This window comes from Pleurodeles waltl, chromosome 2_2, assembly GCF_031143425.1.
Source record: "Pleurodeles waltl isolate 20211129_DDA chromosome 2_2, aPleWal1.hap1.20221129, whole genome shotgun sequence".
NCBI classification, from domain to species: domain Eukaryota; kingdom Metazoa; phylum Chordata; class Amphibia; order Caudata; family Salamandridae; genus Pleurodeles; species Pleurodeles waltl.
Genome location: NC_090439.1, coordinates 1,098,563,262 through 1,098,586,846, shown reverse-complemented (window position 1 = coordinate 1,098,586,846; position 23,585 = coordinate 1,098,563,262). Strand labels below are relative to the sequence as shown.

Genomic DNA, 23,585 nt, shown 5'->3' with positions numbered 1-23,585 from the left:
CCCCTGCCACGAGAAGCTGCCTGGCTGCCCAAAGGACTCACCTGACTGCTTTGCTGTAAAGGACTGCTGCCTTGCTGTTGCCCTGCTGCCTTGCTGGCCTCTGGCTCTGCTGAGAAGTGCTGTCCAAGGGCTTGGATTGAACTTCCCTCCTGTTTCTTGAAGTCTCAGGGCCAAAAAGACTTAATCTGCACAAAGAACTCCTTGTGCGGCGAAAATCGACAAACAGCCTGCCGGAATCATTGCACGCCGAACCGGAAATGATGTAGCGCGGCTCCATGAGTGGAGATCAGCACCAGCGTTGTGACCGGAACTTCGACACACGGCCCACTTGATCAACGTAACCCAACTTCCGGCAAGAGGACTCAACGCAGCACCTGCTGTGCAACAGAAACCTCCCTGCATCGCCCACTAGATTGACGCAGATCCTGTGAACCCATCATGCACGGCCAGGACTTCTCTGCATCGTCCCGGGGATTCCAAATACCCTGCAATCTAAAGAGGACCCATTGCTTCTAAGTTAAGCCTGACTACTCAGTGCCAAGCTACCAGAGGGGGAGCACAGGATAATTTGGATTGTGTAGGACTTTACCCTGACTAGACGAGGGTCCTTGCTTGGACAGGGGGTAACCTGACTTTTAACCAAAGACCCCATTTCTAACACCTGTTTTACTCTGATCCTCCTCCTCACTCTGCTGATGGGGACCTGAACCACCCTTTTTGGGGTCAGTCACAGGTATCTTCTTTGACACTCTGGTACTTACCCAAAGGTCAGCATCCTTTGCATTCCCTCTGAGTGCACTGAGAATGAATTCAAAAGGGTGTTGGTGCAGCCCTGCAAAACTGTTACTGAACATATGGCTGTCTCATAAACAGGTTGAATAGCATATCATAGTTACTCAGTTTGTTGCCCTTCACCCAACCACACAGCGCTTAAGTGAAGTAATCTAAAAAAGTCTACCCAGGCCTGGTTAGATAGCTTCTGTCTTCCCCTAAACTTCAAGAGGTATTTATTTTGTCTCCCCAAGTGGGAAGGGTATGCCCAGACGTGGGTCCCATGCTCACTGCGCCACTGGATTCAAGCTAGCCTAGCTGATGAAGGGTGATACCCTGAAACTGGTCCTAGGATGCTTGTTTCCAGTCCAGGGAGGACCTGGCTTGGCAGTTCAGGCTGGACTGTTCCCATGAGGAACAGGGTCAAGACTGATTTGCATATGGCATGGTCCAAACTGGGGTGGCGTGGTGAGCAAAAAAAACGATGGATTAAACCCAGATCTTTGTGACTGGGGGTGAATGTTTGCATTGTTCAGCATCCCGTCCATCATCTGTTCTTTTTGCATTTTTCGCCCAAGTGGGAAGGGTATGCCCAGACGTTGGTCCTGTGCTCACTACGCAACTGGATTCCAGCTAGCCTAGCTGATGAAGGGTGATACCCTGAAACCGGTCCTAGGATGCTTGTTTCCAGTCCAGGGAGGACCTGGCTTGGAAGTTCAGGCTGGACTGTTCCCATGAGGAACAGGGTCAAGACTGATTTGTATATGGCCTGGCCCAAACTGGGGTGGCGTGGTGAGCAAAAAAACGATGGATTAAACCCAGATCTTTGTGACTGGGGGTGAATGTTTGCATTGTTCAGCATTCCGTCCATCATCTGTTCTTTTTTGCATTTGTTGCCCCAAGTGGGAAGGGTATGCCCAGACGGGGTCCCGTGCTCACTGCACCAATTGATTCAAGCTAGCCTAGCTGATGAAGGGTGATACCCTGAAACCGGTCCTAGGATGCTTGTTTCCAGTCCAGGGAGGGCCTGGCTTGGCAGTTCAGGCTGGACTGTTTCCATGAGGAACAGGGTCAAGGCTGATTTGCATATGGCTAGGTCCAAACTGGGGTGGCGTGGTGAGCAAAAAAACAATGGATTAAACCCAGATCTTTGTGACTGGGGGTGAATGTTTGCATTGTTCAGCATTCCGTCCATCATCTGTTCTTTTTGCATTTTTCTTTGGGGTTAGACCATACTTTACAAGGACTTCCATCCTCGGGCCTATTTCATCATGTTTTATTTGCCCAGGGCCAGTGGGGTATCTTTCTCTGTATTGGGCATATGCTTCCAGAGAATAGCCCTCAGTCCTCCTCTTGGACTCTTCCCATCTCTAAGGGCACTTTGTAGGCCTCAACCACTTGTCAATGTTATCCCCCATCTCAAAGCTAGGCACTAGGTCTTCACACATGTGGACCTTTTTGCTCAGTTCTTTCTGGCTCATTTCATGTGCTAAAAAATGTTTCCTCTCCTACAAAGCTTGGCTTGTTAGCTCTAAGGCTCTCTCAGAATCTGCCTTTTTGTCCACCAGGGCCCTGGCTGCAGCTGTGTCAGCTTTCCTCTCCTCAATTGCCAGAGAGGCAAGCTGCAACCTCATCACTCTCTCAACTATCAAGGGGCCAGTTTGTGGGAGACACACTGCACCTGGCAAGGGACCTCACTTCTGTGGAACCTCCCCTCTCCTCTGGGGCCATTATCAGGACATTCTTTTCGTTTCGTATTGCTCAAAGTAAGTGTTATTGGATCCACTGTCCTCTTCTTTCTCTCTCTGTCTGGAACTAATGGGTTTCTGTAATCGAAGAAAATACGTTTCAGTATGTATATTAAGACGTGGTAGCCAAAGCCATGTGTATCCAGGAGACTCCCCAATATTTTTACAATGGGTTAGGCTGCTAAGTGTGAGATGGCCATAACTGAGTCCCCTGAAAGAGTCACGTCTGCTGCACAAATGTAGCAAAGGGCAAGATCTTCTCTGGAGCGATGTAGGAGGTCTATCTAAGGCCACTCAGCAGCTTCTCCTGATAATGGCTGAGCCTCTGTATGCTGCCAGGATACTACACTGAAGCCTCAATGTAGACTTTGATGGCAAGAGGTGTCATTTCCCATCTGACTCCCACCCCCTACCACTTAATTTAGAGTTGTATTTGTAAAACCAGCCAGAATCGTATGTAACCCCTTCCTCCACCAAAAACCAGGAAGGCACAGAACAGCTTAGAGTTGGTCACCTAACTTGCTGTTTCATTTTAACTACGGTGTTAATACAGTAAGAGGGGTAAGGGGTGATGTCATTCCATGCCAGGTTGTGACTTGCAGTAGCCTCAGTTTCACTTTTTCTGGGCCTCAGGAGAAATTAGGGGGTCGACTATCAGCTCCATCATCTCTGAGCATACTGCCAGAGGTGATCCAAGTTGTTTACTCCTGCCTCAGGTGAACTATTGAGTGGGCTGTCACCCATAGATTCCCCTATATTTCTGAAAGGACACCTGGAAAATCAGAATAGGAGCACAATAATAATTCTGGCTCCAAGCTGATGTGCACTGCCACCTTTCTACATCTCTTTTGAATTGGGAGGAAAGTCAATTGGTAACTTTGGCAGAGGAGCTGGCAGGACAGTGGCTTAAGAAAATAGAGGACACAGGGAGTATTAAAACCACTCCCATTGCCATGAGCCAGATTAGCAGAGCAGCTACAGACTTCTTGCTTTGCAAGAGACATTGGTCACAGGAAGGGGCACCTTCTTGAAGTTCCCGAGTATTCCTGTGTCACTTTTTGTAAAAAAATGTTTTACAGCTTGAGCCATCAGTTCTTTACAGAATTTTCAAAATGTAAATAAACCTCTAGGGAATAACGGTATTGTTATATGCCTTCTGCGTATATTAGTAACCAAAGTACCCACTGCTGCTGTCCTGTGGTAACCTTCACATCATAATCATACCCTACATCTAGATTGAACCACAGTTTTAGCATTTGTGTGCACAGTTACCTCAGTAGACTGAGATGTTTCAAAATAAACTAACCTCTTACTCATACTGAGCTCCTCCTAAAGGTCCATAAGATTATGAATTTAGTGTGTCAGTGGTGATGCCGTCTTTTAAGATGTGTTATGAAGAAAGAAGTAATTCAATGATCATGTCAGGGTGAAATATGCACATCCACTCAATAATTACCGATCCCTTCTTCATTGGCTACAGCCAAGGAGAACACAGCAGATCTTATTTCAAAGTTTAGAGTCCACTTTACACAAATCCAATAGGCAAACTTCCATCATGAGCTTAACTTCCATTTATTCCCTCATAAACTTCAGGCTGAACAATTAAAGGAAATTACAAATTAAGGGCACAATGTACTGATAGGAAAAAGCTGTCACAAACTGCACCAAATATTTTCAATCCTGATTTTGCGATGTGATCTAGCCATCTCAAAATCTCCTAATGCAGTGGTAGCAGAATGGCCAGCCTAATGAATATTAATTAAATAGGTCACTATTTGTGACCCCTGTGATTGGCTACAAATAAGGAACTGCAGACCACCATCCCTTTGTTTGGCTTCCCAAATGGAAAACTTTTATGCTTTTTAAAGCAGCCAATGCTTTTTAAAGGAACCAGTGTCACTTTTTCTAAAACAAAAGCTACCCATTTGGGAGTACATCTGGAAGAGCAGGATGGTACCTTTGAGGTGTCAGTGACTGATCAATGGTGTGTGACTGCAATCGCAGTAGTACATTGTTGATACATATCATTGCGACTCGTAAAAAGTAGGGGTACCTCTTCTAATTGGTATTCAGAATAAACTGTGAAATCCATTTTGCAGGTCAGAAAACACCATAATGAAACACCATCTCAGCATGATGGCACCTCTACTTCCTGTGTACCGAGGACAAGTGCAAGTGCCACAAGCTTTTAAAAATGTATGTCCCATTCCTAAACACTTGTTCATACATCCCCCAAATCCCTGCTTTCACTGACACATAGCTGCCCTTCCATACTGCCCTTAGAAACTGTATGTGATCAAAACCAAGGGTTCTCACTCTGAATTTAGGCATGAAGCCAATGCAGCTGTGTGGGGTTATGTGAAAGGATTGTACAGGTTGTTTCACCTTTAGTAGCTCACAATGATTGTGAGTAATCAGGAGTGGGTATCACAACAGGAAAGGTTGTATAGCCCTTGCCTAAATTGTGTTGTGGGCCTGAATTGGTAACATGAGGAGATAGAAAGCGTTGAGGGTGCTCAAAAGATCACTGTAAACCAGTATTTCGTAGGAACCTCTAAATGTTTTCAGAAAAGATTAAGGGCCTCATTACGACCCTGGCAGCCGGCGATAAGCTGGCGGTAACACCGCCAACAGGCTGGCGGTGTTCCACAAGCTATTATGACCATGGCGCATTAGCCACGGCCATACTGCCAGCCCCTCCAACATACCGCCAGCTGCCCTGTGGATTATGAGTCCCCAACCGCCAGCCTGTCCATGGCGGTAAACACCGCCATGGGGAGGCTATCGGTAAGGGGGACTCAGGGTGCCCCTGGGGGCCCCTGCACTGCCCATGCACTTGGCATGGGCAGTGCAGGTGCCCCCAGGCACAGCCCCATCACGCATTTCACTGCCCGAATTTCGGGCAGTGAAATGTGCGACGGGTGCTGCTGCACCCGCTGCACATCAACATTGCCGCTGGCTCTATTATGAACACTGTTTCCGTCCTCTAGCCCAGCTGAAAAGTCATAATAGGGAGCCAGATATACCGCCAGCACTGGCGGTATAATGGGGCCCCCAGCTTTGGCGGTCTTTTTTAAAAAACGCAGAAGTTGTAATGAGGGCCTAAGTTAATGTTCGGTGAATGCATGTGAGCGATGCAACAAAATTGTGTCACTGCACTACATACAAACAAAATCACTCAAAACTTAAATTTTCTATCATCCATAAAGGTCAACGCCCATCAAAAGCGGGACATCTGGAAGGCCATCTCTTAAGAACGTGTGGATCTTGGTGGTCCATTTATGGCGTAGCCTGTATTTCTGGAAGAGGTGGGAGGGCCTTTGACACTCAAGGCTTTAGTCTGTGGAAGGCCAGCTCGGGCAGTCCTCCCAACAACCCAAGCCCGTGCACCGCACCCTGAACGCCCTAATGGTCCACATCCTTGCAGTGGACTACCCGGAGCCTGATGGGCAGTTGAGGGCTCAACAGCAGCATCAAGGGGGTAAGTTATTGCTTGTAGCTATTTTTTTTTGTTTAACCTTTTTAATTTCCAGCAATGTTGTTTGGTATCAACATGATGTTTGACACACATCCAACGCACAAGAGGATTTCTGGAGGTGTAAGTTGATCAGACAGTGTCTGATGCTCTGTCTGGTGTATTGCTTTGGGCGGAAAGGTTACCACTTGAGTCCTCATCACAAGCTAAGTACTGTTTTTAAGAGGCACAAGGCTGCATGCAAACTAAGGGGCACCTGCATTTTCTCTATGTCATGAGGTACAGTTGGACCAAATATGCCCTATTTTATGACTGGGTCAGGTGGGATGCGCCATCACAAATGTGAGTAGGTAATGCAGGCCCAATTACTGGTGACAAGGCAACCTGCACACTTATGATGCAGTTGATGTATCAGACATTGGTAAGTTGGTGCTATGACAATATGATAATGACCATCTGCTACAAATGTACTGGAAACGTTGACAGTGGCATCATTCCTTATCTGAAACCTGTTTGAAACCTGTTTGTAAAGCAAAATTCTAATCAGTTCATGTGGACATTAGCAGGTTGGCATGACTCCGTAGTACTTCACAAATGTGCATGTACGCCAGTCTGTGTCAAACAATGTGAATTTGTATGCCAAATGGTATTGATTGCAACAGACAGGAATGTGTCCAAATTGGAGAGAGTGTTATATGTCCCCCAAATGACATTTTGGTATCCTTAGTTCTGTCCAGGTGAGAAATCAGTGATGGAGAGAAATGTGATACTTGAACGAACATTTGCAGGTGGAAGTTTACATCACATAGATGTTGTACTATCCGATCTTCAGAAGTCAAATTCCAGCCTAACACATGGCTCTTTTGTACATGTGAATATACTTTAACTCTGAACTACAGTGGGCTAGAAATGTCTCAAGGCCTATGTGTTTCCTCATGCAGTTGAAACCCTTTGTCATGGAGGAAACTTCAAGTGGTTAACAGACAAAGGCATACATAATATAGGAGCTAACATGGGGAATTACTAGACTTTGAGCAAATGTTGTGTGATCAAAGTTCATGTCCAGTTGTATTTGCACAGATACCCTCACACAGTTGTATCTGTCTTTTCAGCATCATCTGGCCAAGGCGAAGGTGACAGCGGCCATGTCAGCGGGATGGAAGCTGGCCACTGTGGCTCAGGTTTGGACACCACCGACACCGAGGGACCCAGTGTAATTGAGGGTGAGGGGACTGGCCCAGAGGCCACAATTGACTATACATCTTGTTTGGAGGATGCCAATGAAGACCACTTCCTAGTGGTGGCAGACCCTGGAGCGACTGCTAGACCTGCGTCATCATCTGCCACCCCTGTTCCAATCTCTACCTTCCCTCTTGCTCCTCCTTCTTGTTGCACAGTATTCAGCATCCTTCTGTCTTTGGTTACGCTTTGCAATTCTCCGAGATGATTTGTAATACCCCCCACCAGATGCGCAAGAACTGTGGTCATTATAACTTGCTTCCTTTCTCCAGTGCTAGGAAGACCAGTATCAAGAATCTTCCTATGCCATAGCTATTGCACCCTCGTTGTGTCAATCTCAGCTGTGATGAAAAGGAAATTAAAATACAGGAGCAATGAGATTAGAAAACAATAGAAAGCTTACCCACTTGATATCCAATCAATGAACTGAGTGATGATAAGGGAGTTTCGTTTGACAGAAAACAAAAAGTGATGGATAGAATACTTGAATTAATCTCACTCACAAGTTAGTGCTCTGATTCACAATCAAGTCCCTAAATGTTTTCCTTACTATGCCACTACAGACAGAGTGACATGTCTGCACCTCAATGATAAGTCTCAAAAGCCAAGGTCTGGGTTGCTAAATTTCCCTTTCATGGGGAGAGGATGTGGCCCAGTAGTTTGGACTAGTTTGTCCCTTTGAAGGCAGGCACAGACTAATTTGCATATGGTTGCTATCTTGAATGGCGTAGGAAAAAACAAAACATTATGGTGCTGTTTTGTAGGAGTAGTCAATATTTAGTGCATACATAGTTTGAGTATAAATCTTGGTTTAGAGCATGTCTGTGCATCAATAGCTGGATAGATTGAACTTAAGTCATGCTCTTGTAGCAGGTACGTTTTGTAATACAAATGTTTTCTTCATTTTTCATATCCTTCATTCAAGCCAGATTTGCATGGTACCACCTTCTCAATATGATTCGGCAAACCTTGTTTTAAATCTTAGTGGTATTACTGCAATGAGCAGAAAAGAAGGAATCATCAGCCTTCATATTTTTCAATCAATCAATCAATCATTGCATTTTTAGAGAGCAAATCTGCCAACTTCCTGGTGCTAGAACACAAGAATGGACCCGAAGACAAAATAATTAGTTCTGGTCAAAAAGTCAAGTTTTTAATTGGGACCTAAACAGGTGCTCTTTCTCAAGATGATGCAACACTAAAGGGAGTGTGTTCCATGCCTTGGCGGCTAATACTGTGAAAGAGCAGCCTCCTTTGGTTTTCAAATGAAACTGAGGACATTTAAAAAACAAGAGAGCATGTTCTGAATGCAAACTGCAGCCAGGCAGATAATGCCTAAGTCTGATGCAAAGATATTGGGGAGCCATCTGATGAAAGGTCCGAAATACAATAACTAAGGCTTTACAAGTGATACTTTTACTGACAAGAAGCCAGTGAAGCCCTTTCAGATTTAAACAGACCAACTGAGATTCAGGCAGACCCAAAACAACCTGGCTACTGCAGTTTTCAAAATCTGTAACCGATTACTTAGATAAGCAGGAAGACCCAAATAAAGACCGTTGGCATAATGCATTACGGACAGTGAAAAGCATAACGGATGCTGTTGCACCCTATGCACCGCAACATTGCCGCCGGCTCAATTATGAGCCAGCGTCAATGTTGTGGGCTGTTCCCCGAAATAGTGTTTCTGCCCGCTGGCCCAGTGGGGAACTCCTGCGGCAACCTGATTGCAGGAGTTTGGCGGGCGGCCTTTTTCACCCGCCAAACTCTTAATGACCCCCTTTGTCTGTTTTCCTCCTTGTGCATGCTGTATTTCTGTTGGTGCCTATCAGTGCTGTCAAGGCTACCAGTCATCCATACTAAATTCTGTTTGCTGTACTTTTACTGCTCCCAGTATTAAAAATAAGGATACTAATGTAATTTTTATTTTTCATTTTTAAATTCATGCAAATTTACAGAGCATTTCAAAACCTTTAATTTTCAATTTTGGTTTTTATATGTGTACGTACTTTAATAATCTGCTAATATTATTTAATTTTCGAAAAGAACCACTGGTCAAAAATTACAATAGTCACTGACTAGCCCGTTTTTGCTTTCTGAGACTACCATTAGGTTTACTGACTACCAACTAGGCAGAGTATATAACTTTGGCAAAAAATACGACAACATCAAGACATCAAACTCCATCACGGAATTACCCAGCTGCTCCGAAACACAACCCTCTTCAGAGATAGAATCATCGGAGGAAACTGAAAAAAGTCAGACAACCAGACCAGTAGTACATTTTTACAAAGAAGTCAGAAGAAACTGTTTGGGAATGGCACGAGACAATGGAACAAAACCATCAAGTTCCATAATTAAGGAACCAAGTACCTCAGGAATACAGACACAAGCTTTCAGGAAGGAAGCCAGAACCAAAACCTAAACAAAGAACTGATTGTCAATCTGTCAGATAAAATATTATCAAGACCCCAATTGGAAATCCTGGCAAAGGGCCTCTCATTTTGTCCTACCCTCAGTTGGGACTTAGTGCAAACCAAGGTTGACTTGTTTAAATTCACAAGAAAATTTAAATTAAAATCCTATTTTTCAACACAAAATCAAGGCAGAACCTCATACTCTCAACAACACACTACGAGTGATTTTACAGTTCAGGTCTTGGAGACGATCCAGCTACTCAGTAATCTCACTGGAACTGTGGAGCAAGAACAATCACTTACAGAGACAGCTAATAAACCAGACATTGATACATCATTTTATAAACAATCAAGCTTACCCATTAAATCTACTTTCATACCTGTTCTGCCATCTGGCAGTTCTATTGACCTATTTTTCACAGCCATGATGGAGAACCTTGATCAGGAATACCAAAAATATGTCAAAAAACAGAAGTATCTTCCCCTAAACACTAATCTCAAACAGAGTCAGGTAATTTGAGACCTACAACAAGATAATGCTATTCTGATGAAAGAAGAAGACAAAGGGGGCCACATTGTTATTCTTCACAAAAAGGACTATCTACAGGAAGCCTACCAACAAAACAATTACACCACATGCTTTAAAAAACTTTTGCAGAACCCAACACAGGAAGTCCAAATCAAACTTAAGGAACTTCTTAATCATTGGTGCATGAGAGAACTTCTTACCCCTGAAGAGAGAAACTTTTTGTTCATTGAGCACCCGACTACCCTTATTTTTTACCTCCTTCCTAAAATACATAAGGGGGGGGCTGCCCACCGAAGGGGGGAATCCATCATTTTGGGTATTAAATTGGACATCTCTGTTGACTCTGAATTACAACCCTTTATGAAAAATCTACCCTCCTTCATTAAAGACACAAAGGGCATCTACCGGAAATTACAAAACATTGACTGGCAACCAGACTTCACACTTGCAACTATAGATGTGGTCAGCCTCTATACATCCATCAAACATAAAGATGGAATTGAGGCACTTAAAAAATGCCTATCCTCACGCTCAGCACATTTCCTTGAAAGAAACAAAACGATCATAGCTATGCTGTCTTTTTGTCTTATCAACAACTTCTTCCTCTTCGAGGGAGAATATTTCCTCCAACAACAAGGGACGGCGATGGGAGCTCGTTTTGCTCCACTGTACGCATGTATTCTGATGGGCACAGTCGAACGACATTGGCTCTGGAATGAAGACCATGAACATCTCTCACAACACATTATTTTCTGGGGCCAGTACATTGATGATAACCTCCTAATCTGGCAGGGCCAGGAGTCCCTCCTACAGCAATTTCTACACTCGCTCACACCCAATAATTGGAATATTGAAGTGACCTATCAAACTTCAAGGAGAACATTTGAATACTTGGATCTTACACTATATAATGACAACAATAGATTACATATCTGCTTCCATAGAAAGACCACAGCTGCAAATTCTATCCTACATGCAACAATATTGTCATTCCCTCAGCACAATACGCAATATACCAGCAGGTGAGTACAGACAGGACAGACTCAACTGTAGTGACATTAAAGATTATGAGACAGTATTCTCTGAAATTTCAGAGCGCCTTTCCAGACATGGGTACAACCCCTCTAAACTGAAGCAGACTAAAGAGCACTTCGCCAAAATAGATCACAATAAAATCTTGAACAAGAGCTAAACAACTACTCAGGACACACCTATTTGATCCATTACCCGTTTCCACAATGGTCAACAATATATTTGCAAATTGCTCTACAAACACTGGTACCGGCTCAAGAAAATTCCTTCTATTGCAAATCACATCTCACTAGTCCCGCAGATGGGTTTTTAAAGAGTTCTACATCTCAGAGACAAAATATGCTCTTCATTTTTCTAGGAAAAAAAAAGTTGTCCAAATTGTTTGAAATCAACTTCAGGCTTTTATACCTGTACAAATTGCTCCATCTGTAAACTTGGTCTGACAAAATCCAAAAATATTACAATCAAAGACCAACACTTCACTATATTTGACTTTATCAACTGAGACAGTACCAACACAGTCTATCTCATCATCTGCCCATGCAATATGTCTTACATAGATAGCACAACCAGAGCACTTAAATTAAGAGTACAGGAACACTACAATAATATACAAAATGATGATCTAAGACTACATTTAGTTGAACATTTTGTCAAGTGTCACCCCCATACTAGAGTGTTTAAATTTTGTGGTCTAGAGAAAACTTCAAAGGCATCCTCGTAGCGGTAATCTTGAATTAAAACTACGACAAAGCGAAAGCACGTTGATCATCCGCTTTGACACAGTGCGACAAGGCCTCAACAAGGACCCAGAATGGCATTACTGGCTCCACTGATGGACCATAGAACAGAATAATGACAACATCTGTCGATCGTAATGCATCTTCTATATCATGCATCTATCTGTTCTTTTGAAGCTTAAATGTTTTCTTTCATTATACATTTTAGACGCATGACATCACATGCATCACTCTGACACATTATATAACCTTCTACTTTTCATACACATCCTTAGCAACAAGCAACCACTAGTTATACTCTACTTTTTCTAGTACTTAAAGTTTTTTAAATTGTTTTTATTTATTCCATCATGTACTAGATACACACTTTTTACCATGCCTAATTATTTTTTAATCTATTTTTTTCATCCACCTTTTTCAGCCCCCATAGAACACTGTGTTCTACTCAGGTAGGTCTTTTGCCTCTCTCATACAGCCAGACCGGGTACATCATGGTATATTCACCTGTAGACATATAACAGATTAATCAATCTAAAAATAAAAATAAAATAAACACATTCTAGACTATAAAGGAACCCCTGATAATACTGTACAGATAGGCAATATAACTAGGTAGAATGATCCTCAAACTCATCCTGCATGTATTCACGAAAAATAGGCAGAATAATATATCTAATACACATCCGACATTCATCCTATAAAACTGACACCTTTATGTTCAGGTTCTTTAATGCCCAAAGGTGTGACACTCTGTAGTTACTCCATACAATCGATCTTCACAGTCTATCCAAAATAGCCGCCGATTTATCTTACACTAGCTTAGCTTTCCGGGACACTAAAACAAAAGAAGACCCAAACTGATTACCTATTAAAATAAAAACAATAGAAGGACTGCCTAACCATTACTCAACAAACATTGCGCGTCACTAGAACGCCGCAACGGAGGCATTCAGCCCGGTACTTTTAGCGGCCATAATCTTGGTAAGCGATCCGCTATCGGGCAAGGATTATAACACTGCCACTCCACTGTCATATGTTAAATATCATTTGCCTCTCGTGCCTTTTGCTCTTTACCAAGTATCGCTATTGGACTAAATTTGAAATGGTCTCCCCTACCTTAAACACAGTGAATATAGCACGGACCCTTTGGTATCCAGTAACTACCATCACTTATTCAGTGACCTGCGCCCATTTCTCTACTTACCATCATGCGCGTGCTCTACGATATTTTAGTTCTATAGTCTTTAATCCCCCCAGAACCTGGCACTCCGTTATAAGCACAGATATTATGTTTAAATAAACTATTTGTCTGTTTCACTTCTAATACAGGGGCATATTTATACTCCGTTTGCGCCGAAATTGCGTCGTTTTTTTTGACGCAATTTCGACGCAAAACTAACGCCAACTAACGCCATATTTATACTATGGCGTTAGAGGCGAATAGCGCCAAAGTTCCCGGAATGTGCGTCATTTTTTAGCGTGAACCCCTTCCTTGCGTTAATGATATGCAAGGGAGGCGTTCCCGTCTAAAAAATGACTCCCAGGCCTTTACGTGGTATTTATACTCCCGGGCAAAAGAGACGCCCGGGAGTGGGCGTGGCTAAAAACGGCGCATTTGCGCCGCTTTTTAACGCCTGGGTCAGGCATGGCGTTAAGGGACAAGTGGGCTCAAAATGAGCCCAGAGTGCCCTCCCCTGCCCCCAGGGACCCCCCCTGCCACCCTTGCCCACCCCAGGAGGACACCCAAGGCTGGAGGGACCCACCCCAGGGACATTCAGGTAAGTATTTTTTTTATTTTTTTTTAATAATTTTTTGTGGCATAGGGGGGCCTGATTTGTGCCCCCCTACATGCCACTATGCCCAATGACCATGCCCAGGGGACAGAAGTCCCCTGGGCATGGCCATTGGGCAAGGGGGCATGACTCCTATCTTTACAATGATAGGAGTCATGTTGATGGGGGATGGGCGTCGAAAATAAATGGCGCAAGTCGGGTTACGACGATTTTTTCGACGTAACCTGACTTGCCCCATTTTAAGACGCCCATGCGCCATTTTCCCCCTACGCCGGCGCTGCCTGGTGTACGTGGTTTTTCTCGCGCACACCAGGCAGCGCCGGTCTGCTTGCGCCGGCTAACGCCATTCAATAAATACGGCGCCCGCATGGCGCTTCAGAATGGCGTTAGCCGGCGCAAAACTTTTTGACGCTAAACTGCGTTAGCGCAGTTTAGCGTCAAAAAGTATAAATATGGGCCACAATTCTTCCACGGACATGTCACGGAACACCTTCCTCCTTCCTTTTCCTTGATCTTTTGACCTCTAACCATTTCTCCTGCGCATCCTTGTGCCCTATTCATTTCTATGTGTCGCGTTCCATATGAACAACTGAATCATGATGTAAATATTACGATCTTAATGTAAGTGTGCATGAGCAGTGTTCACTGCTCACTCTTTAACCTCTGCAGAACCCGCCCAAAATGTGTATATTGATGAATGCTTTATGAATAAGTTGAATGTAACAACTTTGTGGTACTCTTTTTTACTTAGAAAATATGTATTAGAATACAGGTATTAGACCATTATAATGTAGATTATTTCCTATTCTATGACAGAAAGTCTTAATTTTATTAAAGACACGGAGGCGAGTATTATGCCTTTCTTTTCTTACTTTATTTACTAGCAGCAGTCAAGAACATACTACAAATGCCATGAGGCAAACAACGAAGAGCCAATGGGATTGAAAACATAGTCCAAACACATGAACCAATAAGGATGAACACATGGTATTATGACATCACTTGGCTGTGAACAGCCCTCTTTTCTTGCGAAACAAATCAAGCAGAATTAAATAGAGGAAAAATGGAACAAAGAATAAAAATCGCCAAAATAAAAGCAAATAAGTCAGAACAAAAGTCCAAAAATCCATTGAGAAGCGGAAGATCTGTAAATTCAGGAACTGTAGACCATGAAACTGCAGAGGCAGACGAAGCACCATGAAGTCTGGCATTGGAGACGAAGGATGAAGGATTAGGAGGAAGTTTGGTTTGTGGATGACGTTGCTAGAAAAAAAGGGAGAGAAAAATATTAAACAAGAGGTGGGATAATACTCGCTTCCGTGTCTTTAATAAAATTAAGAATTTCCATCATAGAATAGGAAAATCTACATTTTATGTCAAGACCAGAGGCTCCTATTATGCGAGTTTAAAGCATATTAATTACAGTCAATGAGGCATTATCAACTGGTTTGCAATAAAAAACTTTAAATACATTATCATTAGATCAGTCTGCAGATTTAAGAATATCCTCTAGACGGGACCCAGCCCAAAAAGCATTTGAAGCCATAGCTCCTCTGGAAGAATGAGCACTAAACATTGAAGTGTCAATACCCGCCAGGGACATAATTCACTTGACCCAACGAGCCAGAGTGGTGGCGGAAACAGGATTATAGAGTTTCATAAAAGAAATAAGGAGTTGGGAAACAGAGGGTGTTCTCAAATCTGCAGTCTTTTGTTCATAAACTTCCAAACATTGTCCAACACATAACTTTAGATGCTGTGGAAAATAAGGATGAAAAACTGAAGTTAAATTAGTCTTGGTTCAACGTACTGCAGTAAATAACACTCCCGATGGAGTGAATTGGCGGTTGGAAATGTCCAAAGCTTTGACATTAGACAGACGTTTAATAGAAATCAGACATAACAACATTGTTAGCTTAGCGGATAACATTTTCAAAGAAAGCATTAAATTATCAGGCAATGACAAAAGGAATTTTAAAACAACATTGACATCCCACAATTGACTGTATTTGGGCATAGGAGGTTCAGAAAACTTTACTCCCTTCAAAAGTAAAAAAAAAAAGACTAGAGGATGTTCACCCACTGGTTTTCTATTGACGTAGGCATGCTTGGAGGATATAGCTAATCCATAAAGGTTAATGGTGTGAAAGGCTTTACCTTTACTGGCTTCTGCAGCAAGGAAACTGACTATAAAGATCACATCTGCTGAAAAGGAATCAATGTGTTTTCCCAAACACCAGCTGTGCCATAAAGACCAGGCTGATTTGTAAGCCTTCTTGGTGCCTGGGGCCCAGGACTGTGAAATATATTGTGAAGCTTCTGACGAAATGATAGGGAGAGATTGGGAAGTCCTGAGATTTTCCATGCCGATAGGGTCAGGAGATTGTCCTACATAAGGGGGATTGGGGGCAGTGAAGAGGGTCCAACAACATATTCGGGAAAGAAGGAAGGAGAAAAGGGAAGTCCACAGAAAGTTCCAAGAGGGTAGGGAACCAGACTTGGGATTGCCAAAAAGGAACTATAAGAACCAAGGTGGCTTGTTGACGCCTGAGCTGTGCTAGCACCCTGCTGATCATGATAAAATGAGGGAAAGCTTAATTGAGGGAGAGAGACCAATCTTGTAAAAACGGATCTGGGCGCCAACTGTAAAATTGAGGAAGCTGAGTGTTTAGATGGGATGCAAACAGATCTATAATAAAAGGACCCCATTTGTTCTGAATTTTTTGAAAAACTGAACAATGAAGCTTCCAATCGCTGGAGTCTCGAAGATGACGGAAATGCCAATCTGCCACTGAGTTGAGAGAACATGGATGATACTCTGCATGAACCAAAAGATGGTTTGAAAGGCAAAATTCCCAGAAGCTCTTGGCCAGCTCTGCTAAGGGTTTGGATTTTGTGCCCCCGAGGTGATTTAAATAGCAAACCGCTGAAATATTGTCCATCCTGAGAAGGATAGCGCAATGGACCTTGTTTTTTGCTAGGCTTCTGATTGCAAAGGAGCTGGCAAGCATCTCTACACAATTGATATGCAATTTGGACTCCTCTGTAGACCAAGAACCTCCAGTCGAGAGTGAACCACAACGGGCCCCCCAGCCTAAGCGGTTTGCATCTGATTCTAACAAAAGATCTGGGGCTGATGCAAAGATACTCCTTCCGTTCCAAGCGTCTAAATGGTCTATCCACCATTGAAGTTCTGTACGTGAGTCGAGATCTAGAGGGATAATATCTGAAAAAGACAGGCCTTTCCTCAAATGTTGGATCTTCAGTCTCTGGAGAGGACGATAGTGTAGGGGAATGGATTTTTCTTTGTTGATGATAAAACCTAAGTTGGCTAGAAGATAACAGGTCAGAGCTAAGTGCACAAGAAGGGACTGGGAAGATTGGCTCAATATGAGAATGTTGTCTAGATAAATTATGAGTCTTACCCCCTGAGCCCTCAGAAAGGCTACTACCAGTTTCATGAGCTTGGTGAAGCACCAAGGTGCTGACGATAGACCGAAGGGTAAAGAGGTAAAATTACAGAGTTGGTCCAGCCACTGAAATTGGAGATATTTTATGAAGTCCGGATCAATTGAAACCAAGAGATATGCATCTTGGAGGTCTAGACGGACCTTCCAACTTTTCGAAGAAGCGTATCTCTGAGGTGAAGGATGATCTCCATTTTGAAATGACGATAGACAACAAACTGATTGAAATGTTTGAGACTGATTACTGGCCTCATCTTTTTGTTTTTCTTTTGCACTACGAAAATGGGGCTGGTAAATCCTGACGGATGTGTATGGGTAAGAGAGATGGCTTGTTTTTTAATCAGAGACTTTACTTCCAGAGAAATGAGATTGGTCATTTCTGTGGAAAAACAAGGAGAGGGAGGTAACTCTGTTTGAATAGGAGTTGAATAAAGGTCTATCATGTAACCTTGAACTGTGTTGAGAATCCAAGGATCTGAAGTAATTGACAACCATTTTGGAAGAAAATAACAAAGAAGACCTCCTATCGGAAAGGATCCGATAGGTGGGCTTACCTGCTTGGTTACAGGATCTGGAATTCCTGTAGGCTCTGGAATGGATGCCTCTGCCTCTCTGGGGATAAAATTGTCGCCTATATTCTTGGTAGGACGCATTGTAGAATCCACGGGAACCTTGATCAGAGTATCTGCCACAGGCAAAGCGGTTCCTGCCTCTGCCGGCCCTGGCAAAAGCCTGTTGGGTGAACATTTTCTTGAGGGATTGCTGAGCTTTGTCAAGTGAGGTGAAAGTGGCCACGTATTTGCTCAGTTCTTTGATGAACGAATCCCCAAAAAGTAACCCCTCAGTTTTGATGTGAGGATGAACAGTTGCCAAATTAACCAATTTGGGATCTAGCTTGAGAAGAAGGCCTTTCCTCCTCTCATGGATAAGGGCAGAATTGTCATTTCCAAGGAGGCAGAAAGAGCGTTGAACCCACAAAGAGAGTTCCTTAGGGTCAATAAACGTGGCATCCATTCTGGCTGCCTCAGCTAAGTCAAAAATCTGCGTAAGGGGACCGATTACATCTAACAGTTTGTCCTGGCAGGAAGACCATGCCTTGTTCACCACTTTCCGAGGATCTTTACCAAGCTTTGTGAAAAAGGTGAGTAAAGGTTGATTGATGGAGAGTGTAATAGTGGATTTATGAGGAAGGGAAGGACGAGGGCATTCGGATCTCAACTTAGCCCTGGTTTGCTTGTCCAAAGGGGAAAACAGTTTGGCAGCAACATATTCATCCACATGATCTGCGGGAGTCCATTCAGTAGAGTTGGCGTGAAGGACGTGACAAGGGTCAAACATGGGTAAACCTTCCACATCAAAAAGGGGTTTGGAAGAGTTAAAAGGGGAAATCTTAGGTTTCTTTGAAGGAGGGAAGGAAGGGAACTATTGTCATCCCTGTCAGATAAATAGGTATCTGAATCAATGTCAGGCATGTCATCATCCGTATCAAGGATGGAAGAAATCACAATAGGGGGAATAATATTTTTTTACTTAGATTTTAGTTTTAAAGATGTTTTGATAGAATCCAAATTTTTGTTCTCCGTGGGAGGAGCCTTGTGAGGAACTGCGTCCTCTGCCGTGTGTGAGGAAACCTCACTATTCTTTTGCGCCAAATGTAGATATTTTTTGGGAGAAAGGCGCTGACTGCATTCCCCCGCAGTTTGGGCAGAAATAGATTTGGAAATTAAATTAGAAAAAGAAGTTTCTAATTTTTTTGATAATTTCTGAATAGAGCAAGAGACAGCTTGCTGCACAGAACTTTTAATAAAGGAGCTAAGCTCCTGTCTGATTTGATCCAAATCATGAGGGACAGCCTCTCCCAAAGGAGAACCATCTGTTTGCATTTTAAAAGCACTAGGAATGAAGATGAGAAAAGGACTTTTGAAAAAAACAGCACAAAAAGGTTTAATTGGGAGATGGAGGGCTTGAGAAAACAAAACTCTGCCTATGGGCAGTGATACCAAGTTATTCGACGTGCTGACGCTGCCTGGATCGGGAGAAGGCAGAGGAAAGCAGTCGCGTCGCCAACGCAGGAAAAACAGTAAGATTAATGCAGAAAAATAGAAATGTGGGCAGAGGGAGTAATTGCGGTAGTTGTCGGTGCCTCAGGAGCAGTGAAAATGGCGACCGCTACCTGAGACAATGAGAGAACGTCAAAATTTGGAGCGCGAGAAGGAGCGCTCCGCGCTGAGGTGTGGCAACTTGCCGACTGATAATGAAGGTAAAACGTGCTACGGAGCGGCGCAATACGAGGGAAAATAAATATATGAAACAACAGTAATAAAATCACAGTATTATAATAAAGAAATGATAATATGTAAGAAAAATGGTGAAAGAGTACTTAACTTGACTGAGAGCAGCAAGAAAAGAGGGCTGTTCGCAGTCAAGTGATGTCATAATACCATGTGTTCTTCCTTATTGGTTCATGTGTTTGGACTACGTTTTCAATCCTAATGGCTCTTCGTTGTTTGCCTCATGGGCTTTGTAGTTCGTTCTTGACTGCTGCTATTAAATAAAGTAAGAAAAGAAACGCATAATAGGTGCCTCCGGTCTTGACATAAAATTCACTGTTTAATCCTGAATTCTACTGGTAAAATAGCAATGCAAAATGATGAGTTTTGTGAAATGCTCAGTTACACTGTCATTTTCATACAAATCACTCTGACGGACCCTCATAATGTATTCCTATTGATGAATATCATTTGGTATGAATACCTTCCTTGTTCTTATTCCTTGATGTCATTAATTTTACATTCTAATCTATACTAATGCACACATGCCAAGTAAATAAAATTAACAATCACTCTCTGCCAGCACCAGTCCTGTCAATGAGACATCTATAACACATTTGCATGAACCTTTAACACTCAGCCAAGCCAACTATTAACCTTACTTTTACCACAGTATGGTACATCTCAAAGAAATTCTGTCACTATTAGGGTTACAAACATTGGTTGTGGACTCAGTGATACCCTTCCCAAAATTAAGTGATCTATCTTTTCTTTCCCACCACACTATTACCCTAAACTCACGGGGTGTATTCCGCTATGTCTTTTATTCATACTGCACTGTAAGACTCACACTACTGAAACTCAATCTAGCGTCTCTTCTTCACTATTGTTCTTAATACTTTGCATTGTTTACAGCCTTGAAAAAGCCCCAGGTCTATTCACCACTAGGGGGCGAAACACATGTCAGCTGTCCGGTCTGAAGCCTATAAGTTTTTATTCAGAATAAGACATCTACAAGCTTCCTAGATCTCCAGACGAAAAAGGGCAATAATAAACTGACTTGGATTCACCAACCTAACTCGGAGTATTAATCTCACATTATAAATTGCACGTTCAAAAATCCAATATGAAGGTGGGTTCTCAACATTCTCACTATCGCATGTGCTTCGTTTCGGGATAAACTGGCCCACAATCTCCCTTGACAACCCACTGCATGGAATATAAATGGACATTCCTGAGGGAGAGAGCAGTGGGCCACAAAAAAGTCATTCTTTGTTCCATTAGGTTTAGAATTTTTCAAAAGTAGGAAGAGTCTTTGATTTTTATAAGTTGCTGTTGTTAGTGTAAGTAAGCCAGTTTTTGCAGAGTTAGGAGTCATGGGTTTATTGTGACTGAGCTTGTAAGAACCAGAAACCAAGCTTCCCCGACAAGCACATTCATTGTCCCGAGTTCTTTTTCTCTCATTTTCTCAGCCGGAAGAGAAAACTATTTTGCCACAGGTTTTTTTGATGACATTATATTTTTGACCTTTGCATCCATATTTTGCTATAACCGCACCTGATAATTCAGTTAAAACATAAATCAAAACTTTTAATTTTGAGTCTGCTTTCTGGAGAAATCTCTCTTTTATTGCTATAAATATAATTGATTAGCAAGTAGCCATACCTAATTATCTTTTTACAAATACTGCTTTCAGTAAAGCCGCAAACTGAGTTTTTTAGCTGCACGACTCCAACTACCATTGCCTGCTTTCAAGTATGGCTGCAAATTAAGGAGACCAGCATATGATTTACAGACTGTCAAGGGGTCTGTCTATTATTGGATAACCCAGAGGTATACAATAAAAAGAACATTGTCAACAGTGTGATTCTGCACATTGTCAATTAGTACAGTAATGTTTAAATAAGCAGAATCGAGCAAAAATATTGTGTGGTGCATCAAGATGTTCTTTTTATATATGATTGAATGAATGAATAAATGATTGAATGAATGAATGAAAGATTTAATTTAAATAGCACACTAGCTATCGAAATTGGGACATCCTGGTGTTTATACAGACATGCAGATGGCCACAGTGGTGCACCTATTGAAGAAAGTGGAACTCAATAACTTAGTGAAGCTGTTTATGAACTACAAGGCGTATTTATGGCCAAGTGGTTCAGCATAGTGGCGCAAATCACCTTTCTGCACTGCGATGCATCACAGGGAAAGTGCAGGAATATGCCATCTTTATACTAATAGAGATCATTCCTGTCCTTTTCCCAGTACTGGCACACAATGGGCTGCCTAGCGCCAGTGCAGGCATCTGTGCACCATGGTGCAATGGTGGCTCCATTAGATGTAGAATTGTGTTTCTTTCTGCAGGAAAAGCACCTTCCTGCACAAAATCAATCCTCTGAGGCTTTTCCCCCTTTCTATGTGTGCTGTAGATTGCATGCATAGGAAATATAGGAAAAGGAAAACACAAGGAGAAATAAACATATTTCTCCTCATTACGAGTCACCTGGGGAGGCATAGGTTTTTGGCACATTTCGGGGTCTACCACTTCTAGTAAATTGGGGAATGTGTTGAAATCTATCAATGTTACATGGGAAAACCCACAGAACACCCATGGAATGCCTCCCTGGTGCAGAGTAAGGCAATGCAAAGATATGGGCTGTGTTGCTTTACTTGAGATTTATGAAGCCACTCAGGGCCAAGCAAGGTGGCCTTGAGTGACTTCCTAATCTCATTTGGAGTGTTACGCATGAACCATGTTGCATGGTGAAAGTGTGACATAACTGGTATCATAAATATGGCCCACATATTTGTTGTGTTTGGACAGAAGGGAATTGGATGATTAAATAAGAACCAGTTGATTATGAGAGTACATGGCCTTATTTTTACGGATTGGTGCACATACCAGTAAGAGAGGGCTCAAAAGAGGAACACAGGTGGAGCGGCATGGAACACAAACCTGTTCTTCCACAACCATCTAGGTTTCTCAAACAGAGGAATGCTGGCTTGGAGATATTAGGACAAGTACTCATTGTGAAGGCTTAGGGTGTGGCTTGCAATTTAAGAAACTACAGGGTGTTTTAATCAGCTTGATTAACATCATATTTCATCATGATACTTGTTTGTGGATAATTGTCATAGTAATTATTTATTAGGCATGAGGAGAAAAAATGTATAAACTTGTTGCAATGCACTATGACTTCAGTCCAGAACCACACACCGAAGATGAAGCTAAGCCTGATTTTGCTGCTGGCTGCAGGCTTATATGTTCAGCTAGGTAAGAATTTCAGGCTTTGTATACTGGCATGAAATCAGAAACGCAGGTGCAATAAATAACAATGAAGATATAAAATGCACTTTTATTTAGTCACAGAAATTCTATTAGTAATAGTGATGGTAGTAGTAATAGAAGCCATATGATCATATTAGTAGTGATATATAGTAGTGCAATATAGTAGCAGTAGATGTAGTACAGTAATAGTCAGTCTTAGCAATGGTTATATTATGAACATGATATTATGATTATAAACTTTTTTTTGGTTATAACAATTATTAGATGCAATTGTAGATGTTTAACAAACTGAGATTGTGTGTGCTCCACTATATGTTTTTTCTCTGATATTAACTGGTTAAGGTTTCTAATTCCAGTTTACACACCTTGGCAACAGATGTTTTTAGTGTTTGAGCACCATTAATGATTTAAGCACACTGTAGGGATGTGCAGCTAAATGAAGTCATTGTTGCCTTAGTTCCTTGTATGTTTAATTAGTGGTTGCAGTAGAAGTAGAACTTACAGTTGTGATTGCTCTATTGGCAGCTGGAGCTACACTTGTAGTGATTGTATAACTACTATGAGCAGAAGTTATGTTCTCTTAGGGATACTAATAGCAGAAATTGTATTAGTGATAACAGCAGTAGCCCAGAAGTACTAGTAAAGTACTTGTAAACAAGGTTAAATAGCATTATTAGTAGTGGTAGTAACAATTGAGTAGTGGTAGTAGTATCAGCAATGGTAGTAGCAGTGTTTATGTTTCTTTTTTTAATAGCACTAGGTACTGACTGATGGCTGCTTTTGAGTTTTTTTACAGGAGTGTCAGAGTTTGTTAC

At 42.3% G+C, this 23,585-nt stretch overlaps 1 long non-coding RNA gene across 1 annotated transcript in view; it reads left to right on the top strand.

The window, feature by feature from the left end:
- Positions 1-22,691: 22,691 nt before the first annotated feature.
- The window catches only part of LOC138274682 (uncharacterized), a 42,348-nt gene continuing 41,454 nt past the window's right edge, over positions 22,692-23,585 (top strand). The window contains exon 1 of the long non-coding RNA XR_011200391.1: positions 22,692-22,755. This is a non-coding gene — a long non-coding RNA (uncharacterized lncRNA). The remainder of the gene's footprint in view (positions 22,756-23,585) is intronic.